At 41.1% G+C, this 13,099-nt stretch overlaps 1 protein-coding gene across 7 annotated transcripts in view; it reads left to right on the top strand.

Moving 5' to 3' along the window:
- Positions 1-1,485: 1,485 nt before the first annotated feature.
- Positions 1,486-13,099, top strand: part of JAKMIP1 (janus kinase and microtubule interacting protein 1) — a 224,658-nt gene continuing 213,044 nt past the window's right edge. For 3 of the 7 annotated variants that reach the window (XM_064418708.1, XM_064418701.1, XM_064418707.1), the window contains exons 1-2: positions 1,486-1,647; positions 2,219-2,362. The gene's annotated coding sequence lies outside the window, so the exon portion shown is untranslated. Of the gene's footprint in view, positions 1,648-2,218; positions 2,415-13,099 lie in introns of all 7 variants that reach the window. The other 4 variants (XM_064418709.1, XM_064418710.1, XM_064418703.1 and 1 more) reach the window with 3 other exon arrangements.

Genomic DNA, 13,099 nt, shown 5'->3' with positions numbered 1-13,099 from the left:
TTCCTCTCTCCCTGACCAAGGCCAGAACTAAGGCCCCAGATTCCTACTCTTATGAAGAACACTTAGATAGCAGCTGAAGCATAACAAGCTGCTTATTCTGGTTTCATTAATCCAGATTTGGAACACAACCACTAATAAATGTGTTGGCATTTTTTAAAAGCCTAAGTATCAAACATTTATACCTGAAACTTTCTTAGAAAATGGTAAAAATTAACTATATGAAGTAATTAACACCATCTGGGACATTCAATTTGTATTGCTTTTGAAATCAAAACAGCATTTTCTCTTACAGAGAAGGAACTTCTGGGGTTATTCTGGCTACAAGAATTCCTTTAGGTCTTGTTTGAAATGCCTCCTTTTTGGGAAGAGATTTAAGTGTTGCTTCACACCACCCAGCAATGCATAGTCCCTTTTAGTCTCATAAGGTGTTTCTGTTTAATTGCCTTGACTGTTAAAATGTGCATTCCAATTTGGATTTTAATCATTCAGTGTGGCCATCAATGGAGTTAGTTTTATCTGAAATACTGAAGTGTTCCCTTCTCAAATTTCTGTGCCTGTGATGCTGCCCTGAGCTGTCTGTCTGCTGAACTCCATCAATCTACTTCTTTGAGCATGTTCTGAAGCTGATGCATGTTTCTTGTATGTTGTGATGCCTGTTCAAATTTCTTTTCCCATCTTGTCTTTTCAAACTAAGTACAAACCTAGCACTCCAGCAGCAGCAACAACAGCAAAACAAATGGACTGGTAAACTTGTTTATTTTCTCCTTGATTTGGGGCCAGTTTACACAAATACTGCATAAACCATCAATATAACACTGAGCCTGTTGTCATGACCGTTCCCAATCCCTGAGGTCTTGGTGCTTGGCTCACAGAAACACATTTCTGCTGCATTCACTGGGTCATCACTGAATCTGGATCAACAGAAATATAACCACGAACAGCATTTCAGTAAAGGTGCGTTCACAGCCGATGCACATCGGCACGGAGGAGTCAGTCTGATTTGAAACCTCCAGCAAAGCCTGGGCCCGGGAGCCTCAAACTCTTCCGTTCTGACAAAAGAACGAGGTTTTAAATGGCATCAGGATTCACAGGCGTCGGGCAGCTGAGCTGATCGGACAACTCCGTGCCTAATTCTTGTGTGACATAAAAAATTAAACGGGTCCATCCCCTCGGCACTCTGTGCCGCACCTGCTGAAGCGGGGGCCGAGCGAGGGGCCCGGTCCCCATGGCGCGCACGGCACCGGCCCCGTGCGGGGCGGCTCTCCCGGAGCCGCAGCCCCAGCGCGGCTCCAGCGCGGATCCACCGCGGCTCCAGCGCGGCTCCAGCGCGGATCCACCGCGGCTCCAGCGCGGCTCCAGCGCGGATCCACCGCGGCTCCAGCGCGGCTCCAGCGCGGATCCACCGCGGCTCCAGCGCGGCTCCAGCGCTGCCGAGCGCGGGGCGGGGCCGCGGCAGGGCCCGGCCGCCGCCGCCCCCGAGGGCGGGCCGCCGGTGACAGCTGGGGAGGGACCCGGCGCCGGCAGCGAGGTGCGGCTGCCGGGCGGTGCTTCGCCGCTTCTGTGTCCGCATCGCGGCAGCGGAGCCCCCCGGGAAGGAGCGGGCAGGGGCTCGGCCGGGCCCTGCCGCCGTCGCCGGCCGCGGAGAGGGTGAGTGGCGGCGGGCACGGCTGGGTGATGCGGGGGCGCGGCAGGGGACGGAGGAAGGGGATGGAGGGATGGATGGAGGGAGGGAGGATGCTGCCGCGCTCGGAGACTTTGGTCGTGCGAGGTGCCTAAGGGGATAAAAGTGCATCCCGGGGCGGGGCGAGGCTGTGCCCCTGTCCGCTCGCCCGTCCGTGCCGGTGACCCGACGGGCGAGGAAGCCTCGGGAAGGGCGCCGGTCCCCGGCGGGGCAGGGCTGCGTGTCCCCAGGCGGGGCGAGGCGGCTCCGGCCCTCCCGCAGCTCCCCGCAGCCATCAGCGGGCCGGGGCGCGGCCGCGGAGGGGCCGGCTCCGCTCCGGGGCTCCGTGTGCTCCCACCCCCGCCGGTCCCCGCGGCTCGGGGCCGTGACGGGCCGGAGCATCCCGGGCTGTACCTGCGGTGCCGGGGCAGCCTCCGGGGCTGGCACTGCTCCTGCAAGCCGGGTCCTGCTGGCAGGGATGTTCCAGGAGCCAACCCGAGGCCTGTCCTTGGAGGGCTGGCAGGATGAGGCCTTTATTTTTTTTATTTTTTTTTTCAGGGTGCTGGCTGGCTGATATTTACATAATATCTCTGCTTAAATGTGACCTCGTCCCTAATTGGAGGCTTCCTTTCCATTTTCTATGGCAACACTACAGAACAGATCACTCCAGTGGGCTGGATCTGAGGAGTACCTGCACACGCTGTAATTTTTCTCTCTTGGTTCCCCATCAAGACTGGTTTGTTCTAGTGGATGGGTGAGATTTTAAAAAAAGTTCTTTCCATCAGCCCTTAAAGCAGTGGCTAGGCCTGCAAGTCACTGCAGATTTGCAGGATCTCTAAATTAGAGGAGGATGAACACAGGCTTAACTAGCTAGCAAGAATTATTTTTGTTAGGTATTTACATATTTGCTAGCCTTACAAATGACTTCCATGCACCACATTGCTTAATCAAAACAATCATGAGAAGTGATGTTAATGATAACTGACTGTATCCATTTATTTTAAAATTAATAGAATCATTAGAAGAAGAAAGAAAAGAAATCCTAGCAAATTTCATAAGGGGGAAGGAATTGAAACCCACTTCATTCAGAGATTCTTTCTGCTCAATGAGATCCCTGCCCTGTGCTTAGAACCCATCATGTATACACAGTAATGTCTCTTCTCACACGGTTGGTCTCACTGACAGTAAGGTTGATGTGCCTATATATTTATGCAGGAGTTCTGGATTCTGTAATGCTTATTAAGGTCTGCTGTGTTTCATCTCTCTGAGATGCCAGCTTCAGTTTCAGGTTTTATATGGAAAGGGTGAATATCTTTGTGTTGATTTTCCAAAACCTGCTGAAAATAAGTGTTTTGTGATTGTAAGACCCACTAATTCATGGTGCATTTAGGCAGGAAGGTTCTTCTAAAGACCTTAAAATTTTGCCTTAATTATCTTTTGGCATGGTGTTTTTGTTCTGCATTGAAAAAAACACGTGCCTTTTTGTTAATAATGCTAAAATTAGTTACTGTGATACAAAAGCTGGGATACTGTGTATGGCTTAAAACATTTGTTTTCTGTCTCTGCTCTGTTTTACTTCTTGGTTCACTGGGATGACTTTGTTTCTTGCACCTGAGGTAGCGTGGGGTCTTTTGAGGTTTGAGCTCTTTGTTTCTGGATGGGTGCATGTAATTAGGTCGTTAAATACGAATCTAATCTTTGAATAGATATATTGGAGATTTAAACAGAAGGGCCAAGAATCTTGGATCTTATGGGTGGAGAGACCACAGCTGGCAGAGGTGCTCAAGTTCAAGGAAGCCACTGCTGGGACTCCTTCACTGAGGCACTGGGGCTTGTGTGTAGAGATTTGCCTAACATATTTAAGTTCTCCTGCATGTAGATGAAGGCTTTTTATTTCCATTTGCTTTTTGGAAATGCTCTGCTCTGAGCAATGCTTGCTCTCCATTTAAATGGATGCTCCTTTAGTGTCTTAGATTGTTGTTACGGGAATGCAAGAGTTGGAAATATCCTCAAAAGAGGCCATGTGTTGAACCTGAGGTATAAATGAGGCTTGAACTGGAAGAGATGTGCTCTGTTAAAATGTTCATTCCAAGACATGGTGATGGAGCAGAGGTTTCTTAAGATTCTTCTCTCAGAGGTCCATCTCATTCAAGCTCACGTTTTGTTTTCCATTGTTAGTACCTTTATGTCCACAGCACCATCTTCATTGCAGTTCATCCCAGCTCTGCTGTCACTTTCTGCCTTTAAGTATAATTTGTCAGTATGCAAATGTTTATAGTTACTTCCACGTGTAGATTTCTTTTTCTTGTAAAACATTTTGGTTGGATTATGGTAGAAGATGGGAGATGTAGGAGTAGCAAGTATATGAAGAAGGAAATGGGCCTGGGCTGTATTTCTGGATTGTGCAAGCCCAGATGGAGCTGGCATAAATACGTGTCAGGGAGCAGAAAATACTGAAGAATGTGAAATTGGATTGCCCCTTTGTATAAAAACAAATTTGGTTGCATGCTGCCTCTGTGTAAGAAGATATTTGGTCAGGTACAAGTGATTATTGTCTCCATTTATTAATTTTGAACCAAAGTTGCTCTGCCATCAAAGAAAGGAAACATCAAACCCTTCCTCATGTCCTTGTCTGTAATCCTGATTTTTTTTTCTCTCAACTTTCATTAACTCTGTTCTGCTTCATTTTGAAGGCACAATATTCAGAATATACACAAAGCCTCCTTAATTGCAGCTTTGTACTGATATACACAAACACATTCCATCTCTTGTTTCTCATTTAAAAAAAAAATCCATATTTAGAACAATTGTTAATTTAGAGTACTTATTGCAATGTTACTCAGCATTAGCAAGGAAAATCCATTTCATGGTCATTGTTTTCTTTACATGACATAAAATATCTTGAGTTAATGATCTAAAAAATTGTGGTTTTTTCCATCTTGGGAAGCTTTACTCCTATATGCAAATTTTGTTTCTTCTGTTTAGTTTCTGCAAAGGTTTTTCAAAGTAGCAAACTTTATCAGCCCTAACTTCAGTAATAGGGAAAAATCTGTAGTAGTTCAATCGAAGTGATGCAAATTCATTGTCAGTGAGACAAAATATAACCACAGTATTAGTTTAAACTAACTTTTCATTCATTCTTTTTTTCCACAATACTTCCATTCTTTGCACATTATTGTAAATGATAGAACTTTGTCTTTGGCAGATGGAATGCTTTTGTAGGCCTTTCTTAGAAATCACTAAAACTTGGTTGGTTACTTCCTTACTTGCAATATTTCATCACTTTGTCTAATAAGAATGGCAGCTGAAGAGAAGCTTCTGCCGTGTGCTGTGGTGGGTGAGGTCTTCCCCTTTTCCTCCCAACACAATCCAACCTCATAAATCTGGCATTTAATTCCACAGCTGCCTTTGGGTTTGATGCATTCTTTCTTTACCATACAGGCTCTCAAACACATGCATAAATGCACATGAAGAGCCACATGTATTTGGGATGCTCTCACCTGGAGCTGTTAAGTTGGACAGGAATTGATAAGGTGCTTGATGTAGTGAGGAATACAGTGGGAATTTCATTAGTTTATTTTTGTTCTGTTAATTCACAGAAACTTGTAGTCAGTCTATATCTTGTTCACAATGAGAAATTACATGTCAATAAAGACAAAGATATAGAGCATTAATTTCTAATTTATCTTCACATCATTGGTTTTAAGAGAGGGTTACCCAATGCACATTTTATAAAAATACATACATACACATGAAGTTGTTTGGGTGCTTTCCTGTTAACATGCTGAATAATCCAATATACTGAAACCAGCTTCTGGAGGTAAAAGTGAAATTGAAGGAAAAATAATTTAAATTGTGTAATGTTTAGAAGTAATGAATAGACTTTTTTTGTAGTTGTTATGCCATGCTCAAAAAGCACAGTCAACATTGGTTTGCTTTGTTTTGACTTTACTTTGTTTTTAGTGGAAGGTGGCTGAAGGACATCTTTGCTTTGTTCTGATAATAAGAGAACTTTGATGTAAATATTAGTGAATTTGTTTCTTGCAGATGTTTTTAAAAACCTATATATTTAATCTGCAAGCTGGCATTCTGTAATCAGTGTAAAATTAAGAGAGGAGCTATTTATATTAAATGTATTTGTTCATGTGTTGCTTATTTGTTCCTTACTAAATGCTGAATGTAGCCACAACTATAGGAGGATCAAGATGTCTCTCCTAACTCTTTGAAGTTTCTGTTCAGTTTTCTTCTGACTTTTAGCCCATCTTAACCCCCAGTTGCCCATTATCCAGCACCCTACCTTGACATTAAGGGAAATGAGAGATGTTTCAGAATGTATGTTTTTTATATTTCCTAGAGCCATTTAAATTTAACTTGCATTTGACAAGATTATTGTCAAATTATTTCATTATGATTGAAAGCTTTGAGTTGCCCTTGTGATGGTGTTACCTTTCCATGCAGGAAGGAAGTGTCAGTAGAGTCACACAGCTGCATTTTGCAGTTTCACTTTTGATTTAGTGCAGATGTTCAGCATGTGCTGCAGATGAAATGCTTGGCTTCCTGGGTGTAACCTCAATAAATGGTGTCCCTTTGGCCATGGCCAGTGTAGTTTTCAGCCTTCATTATGGGCACTGTCTGCATATCTGACTGCTTTGACTTTGCTGTGCAGGTGAGGAGGTGATTTTTTTTTGTTTTCCCTTGTGAGTATAACACACTAAAATTTATTCCTAACATTATTTATTTTAAGATGAGGTGAGCCGAGTGGTATGTTGGTGCAATTGAAACTGAGGTGCTACTATTGTTGTTGTTATTATTATTATTGTTTGTATGATGAGAGTAAGAGTGAGCCATTGCAGAAAAATCCTCTGTGGATTCTTCCAAAATTAACTTCTTCTTCTTCTTCAACACTCAGAACAAGGAACATCTTATCTAACTAAAGTAGACTATTTTAGTAAGACTTTCCAAAATGTCAGTGATTATGAGGCTGAGATTTTATTTTCTTTTTCTGTTTTCTATCCAGAGCAGTATCCATTATCTGGTAGCTTTTTATTTACTGCTCTGTAATGCTTCTGTTTGTGCAAAAAAGTGTAGAATATTTAGCATTTCTTCTCACTAGCTTGCATTTGAACTACCACCCAAAGATACAAGCCTTGTTTTCTTGTGAACTGCTAATTCTCTGAACAAGCTTATTATCCATGTTTATAAATACTTGTGGTGATGTGATGCATGTCTACCCTGAGTCTAATCAGGACATGTTTCTAGGGTGAAGGTTTTACTTCATGAGACAGTGATTCTCATTCTGTTTGACTCCCTAAGATGCAAATACTTCTCTGATTTTGGAGTAACTGCTTCCTGTAGTACTTTCTGCACAATCTGGATCCTGTGAGAATGGAGAGAGTGTGTTGGGAGGTGCTTCTTCTCTAAATTGCATAGAAATGATAAATGAAACCCCAAGAACAGACTTTTTTTTTTCCATATCAAGGGATAAAGCAGTACTTTCACAATGTTTTTACCTTATGTTGATCTACTTGAGTCACATCTTGGCATTTCCTGAACTGATCATGGCTCAATCATTTATTGCTAAGCTTGTTAGATATAGACTATATTATAATTATATTCTGCTAATTTAGTGTGGCAGACTTTTATTTCTTATAAAATAATTAATTCCTTTTTGCTCTTGAATCCTTTTCTGGACTCCATAGTTCTTAAAAAAAATCTACAAATACATTTTATCCCACTTTCTTATATGGAGGTTCTTGGAGATGCACTCATTTTAAGGAAGACCAAATGATAATTTATTGGCACCATGGCAAAATAAAACAATTCAGCTGACCAGAAAGGATGATGGACTTAATTCTCTCTCAAAGGCAGACTTCAGCTTCTCTGTGCAGAGTAATCCTTCTCAAGATAATCATCCTATTAGCTTCTGCATGAGGCTTTGGCCTCTACCACGTAGGATGGGAGGGAGGATGGGATGCTGTGCCCCAGCACTTTCTGTCTGCTCTGCTAATTCTGAGTTTTTTAGTAAAATGGCAAGCTCTTACTAAAAACTTAAATTATATTTGCTGCAGCCTGGCTTCCTACGGAAATGAGCCTTAAATGCTTCTGCTGTCTCTGAGTCCCCTATGACTAATTTTTGCATTTGTTGGAGAATTTCAAACTACATGTGTGAAATGGTTGAAGTCTTGAAGATAAATCTCCTGCTCCAGAACTTTAGACATTGATTGCAGAGGTTAGATGAGCCTTTTTTTTGTATTTTTGGTCAAGATTCACTGATGAATGGCATGAGCTTGTATTCTTTGCAATGAATCACCTTGAAAAATGAATTTTTTTAACGATTGTGTTTCTGACAACTCATTATATCCCTTTAAGCTCATTATATCGCTTTATTAATGTTTTCTAGTTTGTTTTGGTGGTGGGGTTTTTGTTTGCATGTTTATTTTGGGTGTTGTCTGGCTTTGTATGGATTTTTTTGTTTGGATTGCCATCATATGCTGAAATTTTTCAGAATTTCTTAGATTCTTTGACCAGCCAGGAGGCTGGAGCTATTACTGCCTCTTGCAGCAAAAATGCAAAACTTTCCTGCATTCAGCTAACTGTACCAATCCTGCCTTTATGTTAATAACAAATATTTTGTGTATGTGTTATTGCTTGCAGATTTTGTTTGGCTACTATCCACTGTGTAAGAAAGCCTGAAATATTTTTAGGATTTTTTATACTTTTTTCCCCATATTTTCACCTTAATCTTTCCTAGGTTATGTGTAGTCTAAAAAGTAGATGCCTACTTCTGCATCAAAAAAGGAACTGTGACCATAGCCATGGTTAGGTATATCTGAGCTAGATTTAGTCTGTCTATTTAGTTAGCTATTTGGACTGTAGGTATTGGGTAAAAAGCTGTGTGTTTTAAGAGGACAAGTGTAAATGCTGAGAATTTTGTGTGTACTCAGAAAATACTCCAAGAATTAATAAGCAGATAAATCTGTTTTGTCAGCCTATCTGATGAACCGGGTGAAATAGAAGATTCCTGCATACTAGCAGTTTAACATAATTGTATAATAATGATAAATTATGCTTTACAAGGGGATGTGTTGGAGATGTGTCTTATTTAAACAGTGTTTAAGCTCTAATTGCAGCACTTAGTGTACTTAATATATGCATTGTCCGGGAACTGAGAGAGGCTAGTCCTTCAAATAGAACAAAAACAACACAGGATTCCAATTATTTGCTGTTTCCTCACACAAAGCAGAGAAAAATCTAAAACCTCTGGAGGGATGTTTTCCTTTATCACTTGAGATAATAAATACAGTGCATTTTTTGAGATTTAGATCTATAAGTATAAAATCTGTAAAACATAGCTGTAAATATCATGATTGTCAAGAATGATAATTCTAATCTGCAGAAAACCCCCCAATACATACAGCATGTTTTCTGTTTCATAGCCAGTCCAGTATGTCTAGCCTTTGCACATCTGATGCAAAAATGCATTGCTGCTTCAGCTGCCATAATCAGCTGTAACTAGCATGTGGGCTAAGGGAGCTGGAAAATATCCATGGTCCTGCACTGGAATGCAGTAATTGCCAGCTCCTTACTGGGAGGTGGGACCAAATGTGTGAATCTATCACAGCATGATGCTTAGCTCTGCAGAATAACTCTCCTGCTCTAGTTATTTCAGATACTCTGGAATAATGTCACTGTTTCTCAAGGAAATTATTTTTATTGGGATATAAATAAAGCAGGAGAAGGAAAAATTAAAATGGATGCTGTATTCTGAACTGTCTGTAAGGGAGTAACTATTTCCGTGGTCAGTCTTCATGTGAAAACAAGTCTGAAAAAGCTGTATGGGGAGTAGATAAGTCAAGAATGGTGAGAAAGATGCAGAAGGAAATGAGTGAGTTAAAAAATATGCTGCGGAGAAAATAAGAAAGAGTGGGTGTCTATGTAGGCAGCTTTGTTGATGTCAAAATGCTACATGTTCTTATTTTGTTGTGCTTTGGCGTGATGGAGGAGTACATGTTCTGCACAGATTAAGCCATGCCATTCTGTTTTCTGATATAATTTTTTTTTAATGTGGAAGGAATCATTAAGTCTGAGATACATTCTTTAACAATGAATCTGTGCAATATGAAACTCTTATTTTTGGGGGTTTTGAATTACACATTTTTTCTTTTTCCTGTTTCATACTGCCTGAGATGCACCCCACCCTGTGGGTGATAGAAATGTTGTCATGGCTTCTCCCTTGCAACGGTTGCAGATTTTAAAGTAGAAAAATAAGAACCCTCTTGATACTGACTCATTTGAGTTTGATCTCAGCTGCAGTCTGTATAACACAGATCCATCATCCATACATTCATCACCTTTATTGCATGAGTTCTGAATTTGCACCGGATGTAAGTATCACCCAGTGTAGGTAGTGAGGTTGACAGTAGGAGTTACACTCATTGTGACCCTGACCTCTGTGCATGGGAAGAGCTGCTACAGTTTCGGGGCTTTGATTACATATATATCATTCTTTGATCAGCAGTAAATAATCTGAAGTAAAGTCTAAAGTTTGGATTTTTTCCCCAGCTTTTAGCATGGCCCATGCTGCAGGTGCTTCTGACTGATGAAACCTGCCCTGAAAAGTGGGACTGTAAATTTGTGCTTGTATGTATTCCAAGGATTTTAGTAGATAAATGTGACTTTGGAGCCACAGAAGAAAACTTAAATGATTGAAGAAGTTACAGACCTTCTTCTGTGGTACTAACTCTTTATGTTAATATAAAACTAACAGTACATTTCTTAATTACAAAGTCAATAAATATAATCAGTTTGTATTGTAGTTCTGAGACTCATTAATTAAATCTACCTGTGAAAGTCCATGTAGCAAAGCTTTTTATCATCCATACCTGTGTTGTTAGGACTTCATTGGTTGTCCTTAGTTTTGTTTCCAGTTCATGTGTCAAGCCATTTCATTTGAACTGTCCTAGAACTTATTTCTTAGCATTTTTCAGTAGGCTTCAGTGTTCAGGAGCTTTATTCTTCATCCAGTGATGTATTTGACCTCCAACTGTATGTGCTCTCTGAGTTTGTTCTGTTTGGTGGCAGATCTCAGACCTGGATGAAGTTTCCCAGAAGGTGGAGACAACAGGTAGAAGGCATTGGAGATGTGCAAGCAATAATTCTGTTTGTTTCTGACCTTGGAGTTGTTGACTGGTCAGGAAGGAGATGTTCTGTGTGCTAACCTGGCAGACCATGGTTCCTGGCTATGTGGTTTTGCCTGTGTTGATAATTGCTGTAGACTCTTGACAGACTGACACTAGGGGGTCAGCAGGACATGGAGTTTATTCTTACAGCATCCCAGTCCCTAGTAGGTTTTGGATGACAAGAAATGGCTGTGCCTTTGAAGCAGGGGCTTTCTTGCAGTGGGTACATGCAGTGTTTCCCTCACTGGTGCCAGTGAGAAGGATAAAGCAATAAAGAAGACAGTGACTGTTGCCCTGAGAGTGCTGGTTTATCGTTTCACTACAGGTCAGTGAGCCTCCAGTTGGATATTTGGAAGTGAGTGTTTGGTTGCAGTGAGTTGTGCAGGTGGTGGGTGCTCCTGCCTACTGAAAAAATGAAGAGTCAGTTTTGAGACTGGTCTTTCTGAGTGATTCTGTCAGCAATGTGTATCCCTACAGCCTCCGTGTTGCATGGAGCACATAAGCAGGGAAAATAATGCTCGTGCTTTGGTAGCTCTCAGCAGACCTATATCAGTGTGGAAATCCTCAGATGTTGTGCACTGGGTGCAAAGGTCTTACCTGGTTTTGCCAGATGGAGTTTAACTTTCTCTAAGTAACATATCAGATTGTCTATCTTAATGTTTTGAGAACTTTGTTATTAATTTTTGCTGTGGCTTTTAAAACTGTGCGTGGCTCCAAGGTGTTTGGTGGAAATGCTGCATGTCACATTCATTTAGGTGGCTGAAGGTGCTGCATGCAAACACCATTGGTATGGGATCATGGCCATGCTGTCCTCGTTGTACCTTGCTGTGCAGAGAGCACATATGCAGCTCCAGAGGAAAAAAGACCTCACTCTTTGTCTTTATAAAAGCCACTGTTACAGAGACAAGAAACACTTAATCTTAGCATAAATTTGGGAGAGGTCAGAGTCAACCTGATTGTGTTCTTAATCTGTTGTAAACTGCGTGCCTGTCCTCCACATGTGCTTTAGGTGGATATCAGCTTAGGGAACTGTGGTACACTGGAGCTCTGCCTTGTGACACTTCTGGGGTAACGCATAAAATTGTACTAGACTGGTCAAACAAAACATTAAGAGCAGAGAGATGGCTTCAAACATGTGTTAAAATTCCTGAGAGCAAGGCTTCTATTACTGTTAATAATTTCTCCTCTATGGAAAACTGTGAAGTAGTTCTGGATTTTGTTTCCCTATTTTTTTTTTTTCAGGTAAGTATTGTTAGTGTCCTCCACTGAGATGTTATGACTCATTGAGAGCAAAAATCATTCCCTTTGGAGCCCGGTCCTCCACATTCTGACTGCAGACCCCTGGTTTGTTCTTGATCTTCTTTCCTTGGCCACTTCTGTCCTTTTGATTTACAGCCAGTTAAACAAGACCAGATGTGCTCTAGACTGACAGCCCTTTACAGAGACTTCATCCCATTGATTCAGGAGTAGTTATTTTTCCAGATATTTTAAAGCATGTCCCAGCACCATCTTCTGTGCTGTATGAAGCTTATAGAACCCATTGGAGCAGTATGTTCTGTGATCCTCTGGTTAACTAATATTCTGCATTGTGGTATCTAGGGTTGTTTGACTTAGGTGAGCAAGATGTTGGAGAAAAGATGGCTGAAGACTCGAATGCTGTTTAAATAAGCATAAACTAATAAACACCTGAGTCCAAGAGGAATGTTGGAAATGAGTTGTGGGAAATTCTGACTTGTAGAGCTGTAGAGTGGCACGGAAGACTGTCAGCCCTTGGTTCTGTCATCTGGGCTTCAAACTAGACTGGGTGGTACCTATGCAGATATGAAAATGAAGCTTTGTCCTATAACCATGGCAAGCAGAGGATCAAAGGCAGCTCTGTGTTGGCAATGTCTTTTTTACATGCTGTTAGTAGTGTTTTTGCTGATAAATTAATTTTTGCTTAAAGTTGCAGTGTAGTATGCAATATTGGTCTCAATGGGATTGTCAGGTTAAAACAGTGTTTTGCTTTTGGCAATTCATAGTTTCAAGCAAATCAATTAAATATCAGAGCTTCATTACTTAAGAAGTTCCATTAAATTTTGTGTTTCTTTCTCTGGTTTTGTAATGTTGAAGTAGATTGCTGTGGTGTTTATGTTGAAAATGATGTAAACAATCAATTTTTTTTTACTACAAGAAAAAAACCAAAAAAAAATAGGAAAGCATTTCTAAGAACATTTGGTTTCACAGAGGCCGTCAGTATGTGGTCAGACTTGTATCTTTG

This window comes from Passer domesticus, chromosome 4 (assembly GCF_036417665.1).
Source record: "Passer domesticus isolate bPasDom1 chromosome 4, bPasDom1.hap1, whole genome shotgun sequence".
Lineage (NCBI taxonomy): Eukaryota > Metazoa > Chordata > Aves > Passeriformes > Passeridae > Passer > Passer domesticus.
The sequence above is the reverse complement of the archived record's forward strand: the minus strand, read 5'-3'. Positions and strand labels throughout refer to the sequence as shown.